This window comes from Artemia franciscana, chromosome 15 (assembly GCF_032884065.1).
Source record: "Artemia franciscana chromosome 15, ASM3288406v1, whole genome shotgun sequence".
NCBI classification, from domain to species: domain Eukaryota; kingdom Metazoa; phylum Arthropoda; class Branchiopoda; order Anostraca; family Artemiidae; genus Artemia; species Artemia franciscana.
The window spans coordinates 2,377,257-2,391,964 of NC_088877.1; positions in this window are offsets into that span (position 1 = coordinate 2,377,257).

The window sequence follows — 14,708 nt, forward strand, 5'->3', positions numbered from 1 at the left end:
TGTTACTATTACTACTAACAAAACACTAACACTGTTGCTACTTCTCTTACTACCACCGCAGCTATTATGATACAATTACTATTAAGGCTATGTCTATGAAGGAAAAATTTGAGAGAATATTGATGGCAAAATAGAACTAAAAAAAGACACTGTATGTATTTAGATTGTCAAAAGAGCGTATCTTAAGAATTGATTTGTGTATTATGTTAGAACTATCAGAGTATACTTAAAAGAGAAGATTAAATGGCCAAAATACGATACATTCACTTTTCTGCAAATACTATTACCTCTGCTGCGTTTACTAATTCTACTACAACTATTGCTCCAACGACTACTTCTATTGCAGCTACTTGTAAGGCTATAAAGATACAAATTTCAAGAAGTATATGAATATTCAGGTTATCAAAAGGACACTTCGAAAATCTCAAAGCAATGGTTCAATATATTAAGTTGAGTACTACTACTATGACTACTATTACAACTCTTCCTAAGGGTAAGAAGGTGAAATTTTCGAGGAATGTTTGGAGGGAAGGTAAATTGAATCACAACACACCATCCGTCTGAAGGTTGTCAAAAGGACATATCAGCAATATTTTAGGAACATTTTTGTGTATGAAGATGAAACTTACAAAGTTTTTGCGGGGGATATATAACTAACAAATAGATAATATATGCATCGTCGTACTACAGCTTCTGCTCTTACAACTACAATAATGGTAATATTATTATGACTGTTACTACTACTAATGCTTCTAAGGCTACTACTACTGCTAATACTTGTACTACTACTGCTAGTGTAACTACTTGTGTTAATACTGATTCTACTAAAGCTAAGGGTAGTAACGCGAAAATTTTGGGTAGTTTTGAAATTGTATTGAACTAAATCGAAACACACTTTGGCCATATAGGCTGACAAGAGGACATATCAGCAAGGCTTCAGGAATGATTGATGGTATTAAGTTGAAATTTTCATCTTGTGTTGAAGGGATGTTGAAGACAATCAATGGTACTATGTGCATACTACTACACAAGCTAAGGGTATTAAGTTGAACCTTTCAAGGAATATTTAGGTGGATATTCAACTAAATCAAAACGAAGTATGATCATGTAGATTGTCAAAAGGGTGACAAAGCAATACCTCAATAACGGCTTAAATTTCTAAATTAGACCTTTTAGTGTAAGTTGCGGTAGATCTTGAAATAGCAAAAAGCCACTATGTGCATACTTTTAATACTACTTCTACGATTACAGTAACTATTGATACTTAGGGCATTAAGTTGAAACTTTTTGGGAATATTCAGGGGTAGGTTCAATTAAACAAAAAACTAAATAAATGCAGATATTAGAAGGGTATATATGCAATATCATAGGCAACGCTGTTATATCGTAGTATAATCATTGAAATTTTTAAAGGAGCGAATTTTATACGAAATTAAAAGTTCTAGTGTCCTCTTTACGAGTCAAAATTGATTGGAGAGCGGTCAGCCTTCAACTTTAGCCTATAGTTTTCAAACACTTCTAATATAAATCTTGAGACAGCCATTTTGTTCAACATACCTGAACGGTTCAATAACTATTTCTCTAGGATTATGGGTAAGTCAACCCGCCAAAGTCTTGTAATTTGCCCATTATGCTTGAAAACGAAATGCTGCTTTAAAATTAAGTCAAAGTGCACAGTGTGTATGCTCGTTGCCAATAAGAAATTTCAGTAATATCCCAAGAAAAACTGAGAGCATTAAGTTCAAACTGTCCAAGCTACTTCTATTACTACTTCTTCTCTGACAATTTAACTAAATAAAAAGAGGGTAAGTGCATCTGGGCTGTCAAAGAGCATAGATTATTTTTTCAGGAATCGTATTAAATTTAATTTTCCAGGTCCACTAGAGGAGGTATGAAATTAAATTAAACAATTTTTATTTGCGTTAAGATATTTAGAAGGATGTATGCTTTTAAAAATTGTAGAAAAAATCTCTCTAGTATGCAAATACCAGGGCAAACTGTAAATTCTTACAGTAAAACCCAAATAGATTTAAGTATTATTTTCTTTTTGCCTGAGAAAGAATATGTCAAAAGAAAACGAACAGAGCTTTATCCACTAAATAAATTTTTCAAAAAAAGTAAAGATGGAGCAAAAGTTAAATTGAATTATCTACCAAGCGTAAAAATACTACAAATCAGGATCAACAAATAAACGAAATCCAAAACGAATAGAAATAACAATAAATAAAAGAATCGACTTAAAACCGAGCAGAAATTAACATGAATAGGGCTCACAACCGCTTTGCCTTCTCGTGGCTTGTACAGAATTTGTACTTTACTGAAGAAAATACAAATAAATGTGAATTTACAGTGTAGTATATCTGCTGATATTTATCAAATAAGGTCTGAATAATTTTCTATGTATTAAATTAAAAAAGTGAAAACATTTAAATTGTATTTTTTTTTCAGTAAAATGCGAATTATGTACTAGCATTGAAAAGGCAAAAGGGTTGTGAGCCCTATTAATGTAATTTCTGATTTTTTTTTTAGCATTTTTATTTATTGTAATGTTTGTTCGTTTTGGATGTCATTTATTTATTGATGCTGATTTGTTGTAGTCTTACGCTTAGTAGTTTATTCAATTTTATATTTGCTCATTTTTGGTTTTGTAGTGTTATTTACTTTTCCTTACAGAACTTGTTCTGTGGAGAAAAGTTTTTTAAATTGATTAAGAAAAGAACAGCGTGATTTCAGGAAGGCTACAGGATGCGTCGATAAAATTTTCATTGTTAGGTTGATAATTGAGAATTTCCTGAGTCGTCAAATTCTTTGATTCTTCAGTTTCATAGACAATGAGCAAGTGTTTGATTCAGCTGACAGAAGAGTTTCTATGATGGTTTTATCCTTATATGGTATACCACACAAATACATTAAAGTGAAGATTTCTATTTTTGAGAATAAAAACTCTGCGATTAAAGTAGAAACAAGCTTGTCTCGCATCAAATCAGAAGGTAAACAGGGTTTTGTCCTATCCCAATTTATATGGATCATTATGACAGACTTCGACTCAAGGACCACAGCAAATGCAATGGGAGAATACGGAATCAATTGGAAAAGTAAAAGTCCTCTAGACCTACACTATTTTGAAAATTCAAGCATTCCAGATGAAAATGTTAGCAAAATGAAGATGTTTTGCAAATTCAAGGTGCAAGAATAGGTTTGAAAATTAATATTAAGGAGTCCAAGTCCGTCAAACTAGGAATAACTGATGGTGAAGCGGTGGTGCTGAGTGGAGAAGATCGAGCAAGCGGACAGACCTAGGTCATTATTAATAATGAACTTTGGCACAATAAAAGTGTTAAAAGTAGAATAGCGAAGACCCAAGGTAGTTTTTCACAGTTCAAAAGAATCAGGAAGAATAGGAAGATAAGTTTTACACCAAGATTAGAACATTAGAAGCTGCAGTGATGACAGTGGTCAAGTATGGTTCGGAAGTATAGGCACTCTGAAAAACGAGGGTACGAAAAATTTGGGTTACCCCCAGTTTCCAGGGATGTAATCAGGGAAAGGTTGAGACAGTTAGGACACGTTCTGCAGACGAAAAAATATATATTGCCCAAGATCGTCCTTATCAGCGAAGCGTTTAGGTTCGAACGAAATGCAAGTCATTTTTAAATAGGATGATTTCATAAGGAAAGAATTCAGGGAAATTTCATTTTCCTTAGAGAGTGTAAAAGGGAGCCTTTGAAAACATTAGGATGGAAAATGAGCGTGCAAGGTTGTATTGGCTTCAGTCATCTTGGTAAGTAGTTAGTGGTAGTACTAGTGGCAGCAATGTCATTTAAGAATTAACATAAATCAGCTAGAACTTTACCATCCTCTAAAAATCTTCCTGGTTTTGACACCATATGCAAAGTGAGAGGCTCAAGGAGTACAGCAAATGCAAAGTGAAAGAGCTTATCAACTCTTTATAATGAGAACCGACTCCTTATGGACAAGAGCATTGCCAACTATTTATTTTGAATACACTTGATGTCTTAGAAAACAGCTGGACTAAGATATGTAAGAGCTATTGAGTTTCTGGTGACATAGTAACACAAAAATAAGATCTGCCTTGTAGCTGGCACAAAACAGAAACATTGAAAATTGCTCTTAAACTGGTTTACTTAATTCAAAATATTTGAGGAAATTCAATCTTAAACAATGAGCCAAATCTCGGTAATTATAAACTTCTTGTTTTTAGTTTGTGTTGCTAAACTATTTACAACTGAAGAGTAGCGCTCCTGCTTGTAAAGCATGGATAGTAAATATGAATCAACGAAAAAAAACTACAAGCCAATACCTAGATTCCCTAGAATCTAAAAAAATCATTTAATTTCTTTCGTTTTTGAAGAATATAGTGCTATTCAATTTTAAGGGAACTCGCCTCATCTGAAACTAGGATTTGTCTTTCTTTTTTGGTTTCAACAGAGAAGAATCTTCTTTTTATAGTTCAGGAAGGGGTAGTCCCTAAGAGTATTCTAGCCTACATGTTGAAAAAAAAAACACTGAAAATCTTTTCAAAAGAAATATTATTTGTAATCCTGGCCACTTCGGGAGTTCCTGTTATGTCACCTTCTTTGATTGACAGACTCGCCGAAACACTTCCATCATCTTTTCAATTAAATTTTATAGCTAAGCAACAAAGTCTCAATAGCTTTCATTGATAATTAGTCTCCTGGGAGAAATTAATAATTTGCTATTTGCTCTTATAATGTTCAGCCGACGTTGAGGCTCGCAAAATAATTTTTAAGTATTGAATCAATATATGTACGGTATTTCGATAGTAAATTAGTAAAAATTAAAAAAAATGCTAAAATCAAATTTTTTTCCATACTCTTATTCGCACTTTTTATTTTCTTTTCCATTGAAAACTCTTGTCGGCTAAAACTATTTTTCATTGTTTGCAAAAAAATTCACATTACAAAATGGAAAAGAAAATACTGGTGAATTCACAGATGAACAATAGTGGCTCTATTGCCAGCGAAATCCACCCAGTTATCTGCAAAAGGGTCTGGATTCAACACCAATTGTGGCACACTTTCTTATAACGAGTTGCCGTTCCCTAATAAAAAAATATCATTGGAGTAACAGACACTTACGATTCGTATGTAAGGTGAAACAATCGTTTTTGTAAGAAAAAATCTTCCCTCTGCAGTTGCTGGAGTTTTGATGCTAGATTCTATCAGGTTACTGTCTTCGTTAGCATGCTGTTCTATTGCTTCATATTGTTGATAAGGTAATAATTCTTCATTTTCAAAAAGTTCATTTGGCCTAAAACAAATTAGTTCAGAATTTAAATGTTAAAATATTTTTCGCTAACTAATAAAATTTAGAGTTGTGGTATTGATATCCAGGAGTTTCTCGAAAACTAATAAAAAAAATTGTTAACAGTAGAGAAAATTATACCAAAAACAAAACAGAGGGGTATCGTTGAATTAAGAAACTTGCAGTGAAACAACAACAGGTCAAAAATGAATTTTGCTGAAGAGTCTAATTAACATCAACTAATATTGTAAATAAGTCGCAAAACTTTGTTGTTTTTTTTCTTTTTCACCATTTAAAACTAAAGGGAGTTCTCTGGTACTTGGGGTAGTTCTCTTTGGTTCTAATTTTAGGTCATCATCTTAGTATTTTAGGCACCTTGAAAATTAAAAGTAACTAATATCAAGAATGCTGTCTATTAATTTTGGTACCCAGAAAACTGAATGAGTGGGCATGAATAGGATGACAGTATCACATGGCTAGGATGACAGCTGCCACATGGGGTGGCAGCGGAAATCATTTAACAAAAACATGACCCTGAAAAACAGGTGATTGAAATATGTATGGCAGGAGATGAATTTTTATTGGCCAGACCACTCCTCCCTCTTAACCATTATAAAAAATGTCAAGAGAAACAAATATTGATTTACTCGAAAACATCTTTGGCTACCCTACCATATTAATAATAAAAAGGTATTTTTGAAATAAAACTGAGGAAAACAGTCAAACTTACAACGGCCGGAATAATTCATTATATGAGGGCAACTACCCCCCCCCCTTAAATTAAAAATTCTCATGCTCTAGTTTGAATTTTTGTTACAGTTCTTTAAAAACAACTTTTTTAAATACGAAGACTACTAAATTTGAATAATAATGTAATTTTAAACCATAAAGAAACTATCTAAATTAGTAAAGGATTTTGTACGAAATAATTTCCTTTTGTTTTTAAGTTCAAGGTCACCCCTTAATTTGGTTTGATAAAAAAAAAAAAATTATTTAATTTTGACAGTTTTTTTAAATACAAAGTCAACACAATTTTAATTAAGAAAAATATATGACAAAAGTAAAACGCAAAATTGCAACCTAAAACAAACAAAAGTTACCGTTTTATAGCTTATTGCAAATTGCACATTTTAGGAAAAAATGTTTTGAATAAACTGGCCTGTAATAATCCAAAATATTTTTCAAATTCTGATAGCTAGCACTTATCATGAAAGTGAATTTATGAAGATTATTGAAGGTTATATTATCCTAAATCAAAAGACACTATGTGCATCCAGTTTATCAAAAAGAAGGGTATCCAGTATTTTAAGGACAGCTGAAGGTACTGAGTTGAAGCATCCAGGATATGTTAAGGTGGATGCTGAAAAATCACTGGAAGGCTCACTACCTCCTCCATTGCATGTTAGCTGCTCATCTTCAAGAAGTATTTGGTCAAAACATTGAAAAAGACAGTCTTGTTCAAATAGGCAAAAGCTCAAACAAACATGGCTATATGGATGACATAACGCCTGACAGCATTGGAGAAGGGTGCTGAACAACATTCCATTAATTTTTAACTACTCTTTTTCTAAAAATGTTCCATCAAAATTTTGAAAAAGCCTTCTTGTTCAAAATAATCAAAAGCTCAAATAACTACGCCTATGGGGATCACATTACCTCCGAGAGCTTTGGAGAGGAAAAGTAAACACAATAAAATACACTGTATGCTTACTGATTTTCAATTTAAGGTATCAGCAATATATATGTGTAGGCTAAAGGTTTTAAGTTGACTATTTCAGGAGACGTTGAAGAACTATCAGATAGTAACCAGCGCCTTACCCTTTTTAGATTTTTCCTCCCCTTAGCGCTTGAGATCATTTTGAAAAAAGTAATTTCATTCAAAATAGTCGAAAGGTCTAGTAGCTTTGCCTCAGGAGATACATAGCTTTCCAGAACCCCCAAGTGTAAATTGTGACATATTCCCTTTTTTTAAATGTAGGATCAATCATTTGGAAGAAGGAGGAATTTTGATTTTAGGTGGGTTTGAAAAGTCTGAGGGTATTAAGGTGAAATTTTGGCGAATGTCGAGGAGCATGTTAAACTAAATGCTAACACACTATATGAATCCTGTCTATCAAAAAGTTGTATCCGCAATATTACAGGAACATCTAAGGATGTTGAGTTTAAACTTTAAATGCATGTTGAAGAGGTCAAAAAGTTGTTGGAGAGCAACCTCACCTTCGGACTTTGCCTTTTTGGCTGCCCTTCCTCCTAAGATTTCTCATAAAAATCTTGGAATATCGATTTTGCTCAAAATAATGAAAAATTCAAATAACTGTTCCTCCAGAAATGATTTAACCCCCACAGCCTTTAGGGGAAACATTTAAGTTACATACTTTTCGCATTATTTATATACAAGGTTGGTTATTTCAGGAAGGCTGTATGTTTGATCCCGAGTCTCCTAAAAGGCTAAGAATATTAAAATAAAGCTCTTAGAAAAAGTTGAGGGTAATGTGAAACAAAAGCAGACCCCTTTTGGCTAAGCTTATGAGTCTTATCAGAATTTGATTTGATTAAAATATATAAATAGACGCAACTTGGCTAAAAAAAAAGTCTTACAATGACCACAAAAACAGAGCTGCAGGATATGAAGGTTAAAAAAGGAAATTTAGAAATATCAAAATCCCTATTTTTAAGGGAGGATGTGTTGCTGGGCATTTCAAATATAAGCAATAGTTGCCTGGGGCCGTTGTTCTTTTATATTCAAATATCTTTAGCCCCTCATCTTTACCAAAAATTTGGATTGCTTTGAGTAATGTAACTGTACGTGATTATTATGGTTTTAAGTTTCATCTTGTACCTATCAACTGATGGTACCCGGCAAAGCGCAGTTTAATGTCCAAACATAGCTATTACCCACCAAATCGACTCACCCAAATTACTCCCTTATCCCATCTATGGCAGTAACCCTCCTAAGTTTCTTTACATTGAACTGGGTCCAACGTGGATATCCCACTACGCCTAATGGTTATAAAATAACTACTTTTCTTAATCTGGTTGTTACAACTTGTTCGTTTCACAACATGTGCTTGTAGACAGAAAAAATGAGGTGAGAAGATAAAGTTATAGCTTAAATAATAATGGCTTTGTCTTAAGGGAAAATCAAAATGACTTATCTTACAACAGTGCTGGAAATCACAAATGTCATAACGGAATACGTGGGAGTTTCCGATGTCGAAGAATTTTTCGAAAAATTACGAATTTTCGGCGAATAAAGAAACATTCGACTGCCCAATTAAAGAAAAATATTTAGCAGCCAGATTAAGAGAAAGTACCTTACAGTATTTTGAGTCAATAAGATATAAGGAAACAAAAGACATGAACAGTGTAATTGAGTTCTCAAAACCGGATGTATTGAGAAATGTCTATCAGAAAGGCATGAAAATGAGGTATTTACTTTTAACGCATCAATCAGTTCTCGTCAATATGTGGTTAAGATTTTCATTTTAGTATGCTTGCAACTAGACAAAAGCAGAAGCGACGAAACGGTAGAAATGTACAATTACATGCGTTTAAGCAAGGGTTGCCACGGCTAATATTATCACGAATCACGAGAACTTGAAAATCTCGAGCAAGCTATTTCCTTGTCAGATATAGAAGTCCAAATTGACGGAGCGACAAAAAAGTTTTATCAAATATTTATAAATATTATTAAAAATCAAGACAATGTCAACGGTAGGATTATAGAAATTGCAGAACCTCTTCGTAAAGCTATGAGGAGCAAGGAAGGCCCAAATACATCCCCATGAACAGATTCATCCTCATTTGGCGACAAATTCAATGGTATTAGGTCATTAATGTCTTGAGACACTAAGCATACTTGACACCAACCTCCTCCTCCTGTAGAAAATAGTAGTGTAAATATGGACAAGTCAGAAATATATAGAAAAGCTATAAACCCCCTGCGGGGGCAGGAAACGACTAATCAAAACAAGCAATATAGAAACAGATTCAGTTGATATTACTATGGCAGGCCAAACAATTGTGGGGCAAAATGTCGCATCAGGATACAAAATGAAGGCTTAACGTACAATAGAACAATCCAGTGTTGACCAAAAGTTGGAAGAAACTTAGGAAGACAGGGACCAAATAATATTTAGCAAGTACCAAGCAATATTCTCCAATTTGTACCTTGGAATCGGACAGTAAATCATACGTTTGGCAAAAAAAAACCTTGGAGCGGCAAAAAGATCCCAAATACAGATACTAAATCTTTGAACAGTCTATTAGAAATGGTTTTTCCCACTAGTAATAGTAAGGAAATAAGACAATACATGGAGATGTTGTGTAGATTTTAGGGCACTAAATGCATTGAGAGTAAAAGATGTAATGATATTACCCAGAATAGACAAAATCTTGGTTCACAAAAAATTATACTAGATTCGATCTAATAGCCAGATATTGTCAAGTAGCACTATACTCAGAAACTATGCATAAAGCAATAGTAATTTCGGACGATGGCAGGACGTTCAAGTTTGAAAAAATGCGTCTATTATCTATTAGCAACAACTCTGTTATCCAATTTAGGAATTCAGTCAGTGTTGCCAACAGCGGTACAATTGTACCATTTTGGTACATTTCACCTCTAAAGGTACATTCTGGCACAATCACAAATTTCCTGGTACATTTTTACAAAATGTGGTACAATGTGGTACAATAAGATTTGACTGGAAGTCAGGACGTAGCGAGCGGAGGGAATTGTAGTTTTTTTGTTTTCTCTTCTAGAGTTTTAAGTTTTCCTTTACACATTTATTTAAGTGCCTGTTGTTGGCCTCTTGCGGTGATAATCTAGCGTGAAGCAGCAGAGCCATCTGTACGGTAGGTACAAAATAGGTGCAAGGCGCAAAAAACCCAAAATCCAAAACTCAAAAGAAACGCGACAGTGTTTATCTAATCAACGGAAGCCAGTGAGCCTAGATAATTGAGCAAGGTATGCATACAACAAAACAAAACACATGGACTTCATGCCAAGAGGCACTGGAGCAAATTATCCCCACATGAAGGAGCAGTAGGCTTAGTCATACACAAATCCTCAAGGCTCAAATTATGGGGCCATGGGTTTACCTAGAAAAATTTGTTGGAATGAGAATCTGAACTGTAAATTTTGTTTTCAGTCAGATTGTACAATTCTCTTGAAACATGACATGGTGCCCCAACATTATGAATGTGAGTGCAACATTGTCATTGTGGTGCCTTAATATTGTTGGGGTGCAAGCAACACCCAAAAACGAGAGTTTGTGTATGACTGGATAGGTTACAAAAAATCGAATGCAAAGCACAAAGCCTTGACATAGGCACATTTTTTTTTGTAGTCCAAGTAGTTCCTATGTCTCTAGATTTTGTTTCTTTACAATTAAAAAATTTCCTTCTAACACTTATGAAGCCCCACTTGGTTATGTATGTTCGAGGTCGGATCCTATCATGTAAGTTCAATCAGTCATCACATAACTTTTTGTTGGAGATTCTGTGGAAGGGGCCATACCATATACCTAACATAGCAGCAGAAAGAGTACCTAGGCTAGGCTAATCAGGATTTTTGCAGGGAAACTCATGGTCAAAACCAGGGGTCAGCTCTAGTTCATCTGAGGTATTCATTTGCACTCTCAAAGTCTCAAATATGATTTGTAGTCCACTCGGGCTGAAGCAAGATTTGGTTAATTTATTTTTTTCTGCCTGTGAACTTGTTGGGTGCAGTATGAAAACCTTGACCCTTTTATATTCACTAAGCTGAAGGGCTGTGTTATTTTTGCGTTGGGTGTGATTATAAAAGATATGTTACCCTCTCTTTGGTATTGGGGAGCCCACTGTTATAAAACAACAATATCAAAGGGTTGATTAAAAATGTGGAACCCTTTGACTCTGTAGGCCTACTACATTCCATAGGATACATTGAAGGAATTACGCTTACATGGTAATAAAAGAACATTGTTGCTCTTGATGTTTTGTTTTTTTTTAGATAGCACCAAACGAATTCTGTTTTGGGAGTATTCCAGTCAACCACAAACCCCTGATTTTTGGATACCCTATGCCAAACTCTGGGTATATCTAGCGTTTGGCATAGCCTATGCCTAAAGCTGGATACCCTATGCCAAACGCTGGATAGTTGGTGGTACCCTAACCCTAACCTACCTCACTACAGATGAATTATGATTGGTTGATTCCTGAGCTTCACTCAAATCATCAATATTTTATTGGGTCCCAGTATCCAACATTTGGCATAGTGCATCCACTATCCAGCGTTAGGCATAGAGTATATCAAACGATAGATATACCCAGCATTTGACATAGGCTTTCCCCAAATCAGGAGTTTGTCTCAGGAGTTTTTAAATAGCACTAATCGAATTCTGTTTTGGGAGTATTCCAGTCAACCACAAACCCCTGATTTTTGGATACCCTATGCCAAACTCTGGGTATATCTAGCGTTTGGCATAGCCTATGCCTAAAGCTGGATACCCTATGCCAAACGTTGGATAGTTGTTGGTACCCTATCCCTAACCTACCTCACTACAGATGAATTATGATTGGTTGATTTCTGAGCTTCACTCAAATCATCAATATTTTATTGGGTCCCAGTATCCAACATTTGGCATAGTGTATCCACTATCCAGCGTTAGGCATAGAGTATATCAAACGATAGATATACCCAGTTTTTGACATAGGCTTTCCCAAATTCAGGAGTTTGTTACCCCTCCCCCTCACGAAAATTGATCCCAAGAAGAATTCTCTTGCTATTTGCAATTGAAATGTCACCTTGAAACATGACCAATGTTATTTAGGTTAGATTAACTCCATTGTTTCAGTTTTTGTGTGAGCAATTAGTTACATTGTAAAATTGGACCTGAATAGCCATATGCATCAGTCATAACAATCAGTATAGGGTCAACGGTGGTATCTTTGTTTTCCTTACTAAGGTTTGACAGAAGTCAGCCTGTTTGGCTTAATTTCTGACTGAACGTACTGAGTATAATGAAAATAAGTGTTTGTGAAATATTCTTTGGATTTTTTTTTTGTTTTAGATGAGCAAAGAACAGCCATCTATTAACCGATTTTACAAGCCTGTTGGGAGACATGCATCTCAGACCAAAACGGCAAATATCAGTAAGGATCAGCCTCTCATTTCTACAGACCCTATTTCTCAGCCCTCTTGCAACAGACAAGAAACTGAAAGCTCACAGAACAGAATTCCAGAAACGGTCGGAAAAAGAAAAAGCATATTGATCAACAATCGTGATGCCAGTGAAGAAGACGAAAGTTCAGATATTTCGACAAACATTAGAGACCAATCTTCTCATCTGGTTATGAGGAGGGTGTTTGCATATTCAGAGGTGAGGCAGTCTGCAAGTCCTGACATAGAAAGAGAAACAGAAGGTCACCCAGAAACCTCAACTGTAGAAGCTGTTGCTGATAGTCTCGGCAGCACTTCCCAAGACAAAGAACCTTCAGTTGCTGAAGAATCGGTTGCAGAAGCTCAACATCGAACAGCTTCTGTAGCGAAGAAGGGTGCCAGAAGTAAGAAATTAGACAAGAGAACATTGACATCTAACTGGAATATTGACCCCAAGGGTAAACGCTACATCGGTAAAGGGCCCACAGGAAAGCCGCGCTGCATTTTGTGTAACATTGACTTATCAGGCAGTAGCTTCCATATTAGGCGCCATTTGAGCATTCCTACACATTTGAAAAAAGTGTCTTCGACTCTTGGTGCAGTTTCCATAGACCAGTTTACTACGGATGTTCTGGAAGCAAACGAGAACAGACTTTTGAGTAGCCAGAAAATCAGACAGGCGGAATTAATTTTAAGTGGATTTGTGGCGCGCCATAACTTGCCAATCAACATCATGAAGGAGCTTCCTGAAACCTTGAAGAGGGCTTTTCTTGACTCTGAAATTGCAAAGGGAGTTCAGTGTGGTCACACAAAAACCACACACGTGATAGATTCGATAATCGGAGAAGTAGCGTTTGATGACTTGTGCCGCCTCATGAAAAAAACTGTTTTTCTGTAATAATTGACGAGAGTACTGGTGTGAGTAATTCCAAAAGCCTACTGGTTGTAGTTCGTCACGTCGATGAAGTGAAGGAAGATCAGAGTGGTGGATGGAAGAAAGTTGTGAAAGACTCATTCTTGAAGCTGATTGAAGTACAGCAGTGCACAGCTGGAGATCTACACACAGCGTTAACAAACCTTCTGTTTAAAGAAATTGCAGTGCCAAAGCAGAATCTGATCGGTTTTGCATCAGACAATGCATCTGTCATGATGGGAGGACAAGGTGGTGTAAAAGCAAAGCTGTCGCTTGACTTATAGAACCTATTTGTCCTCGGGTGCACATGCCATTCAATCCATTTGTTTGCTAGTGCAGCAAGTCAGAAGCTCCTTGCAGACATCGAAGAATTCTGTCAGGACATCTATAATTACATTGGCAGAAGCCCCAAAGGGGCTGGAGAGTTCATCGAAATGCAGAAATTCATGGAGCTTGACGAGCATAGGATTCTGCGCCATGTCACAACTAGGTGGCTTTCCCGACTCCCAGTAGTTCTGCGCTATCTCGAGCAATGGGAATGCTTGATACTTTTCTTTCGGAGTGAAAGTTTTAAAGAAGGGAAAAAGCCAGCCAAAGCCATGGCTATTCTGGAGAAATTGCTGTCACTGATCTTCAAAGCCTATTTTGCTTTCCTAGCATACATGCTACCGTTTGTTACGGACCTGAATAGACAATTCCAGTCGGAGGAGACACAAATTCACATTCTCTACAATCGGGTTAGTGAGCTGTACAAAGCAATTGTCAGTCATTTTTTGAAGCCATTGTAGGTGGAGAAAACAGAAGCATCTCTGGTACAGCTTAGGGACCCACAGCATTTCCGAGATATGAAAGAAGTAGATTGTGGCAGTCGTGTAGAGGTCCTTTTCATCAACGAAATGATTTCGTTATCAGCTGCAACTGCTTTCAAGACAACACGCACAAAATACTTGATAGAACTGAGCGACGAAATAAGGAAAAGGTTTTTCAGTTCGAAGTACTCGTCGACTAAAAACCTGGACAGACTAGACCCAAAGATAGCAATGTCTCCCGACCATGGGAACTTGAGCATTGTCCCACTACTCGCCCAGTTTCCAAATTTGGCAAACGAAAGTGATGTAGAAAATCTTGCCAAGGAATGGAAACGTCTGCCATTTTGCTCTGATCTCAAGAAATATGCGGACTCTGACCCGGTTCATTTCTGGTGTAAAGTAGTAGAACGGTGTGATAGTCCTCAAATAAAAAGTTTTCCTTTCTTGGGTGAATTCATGATGAAAATGATGATCCTACCTCATTCTTCTGCTTGTGCTGAGAGGACTTTTTCTGCTGTCAATCTCAACAAGACCAAGTTGAGAAACAAACTCGGCA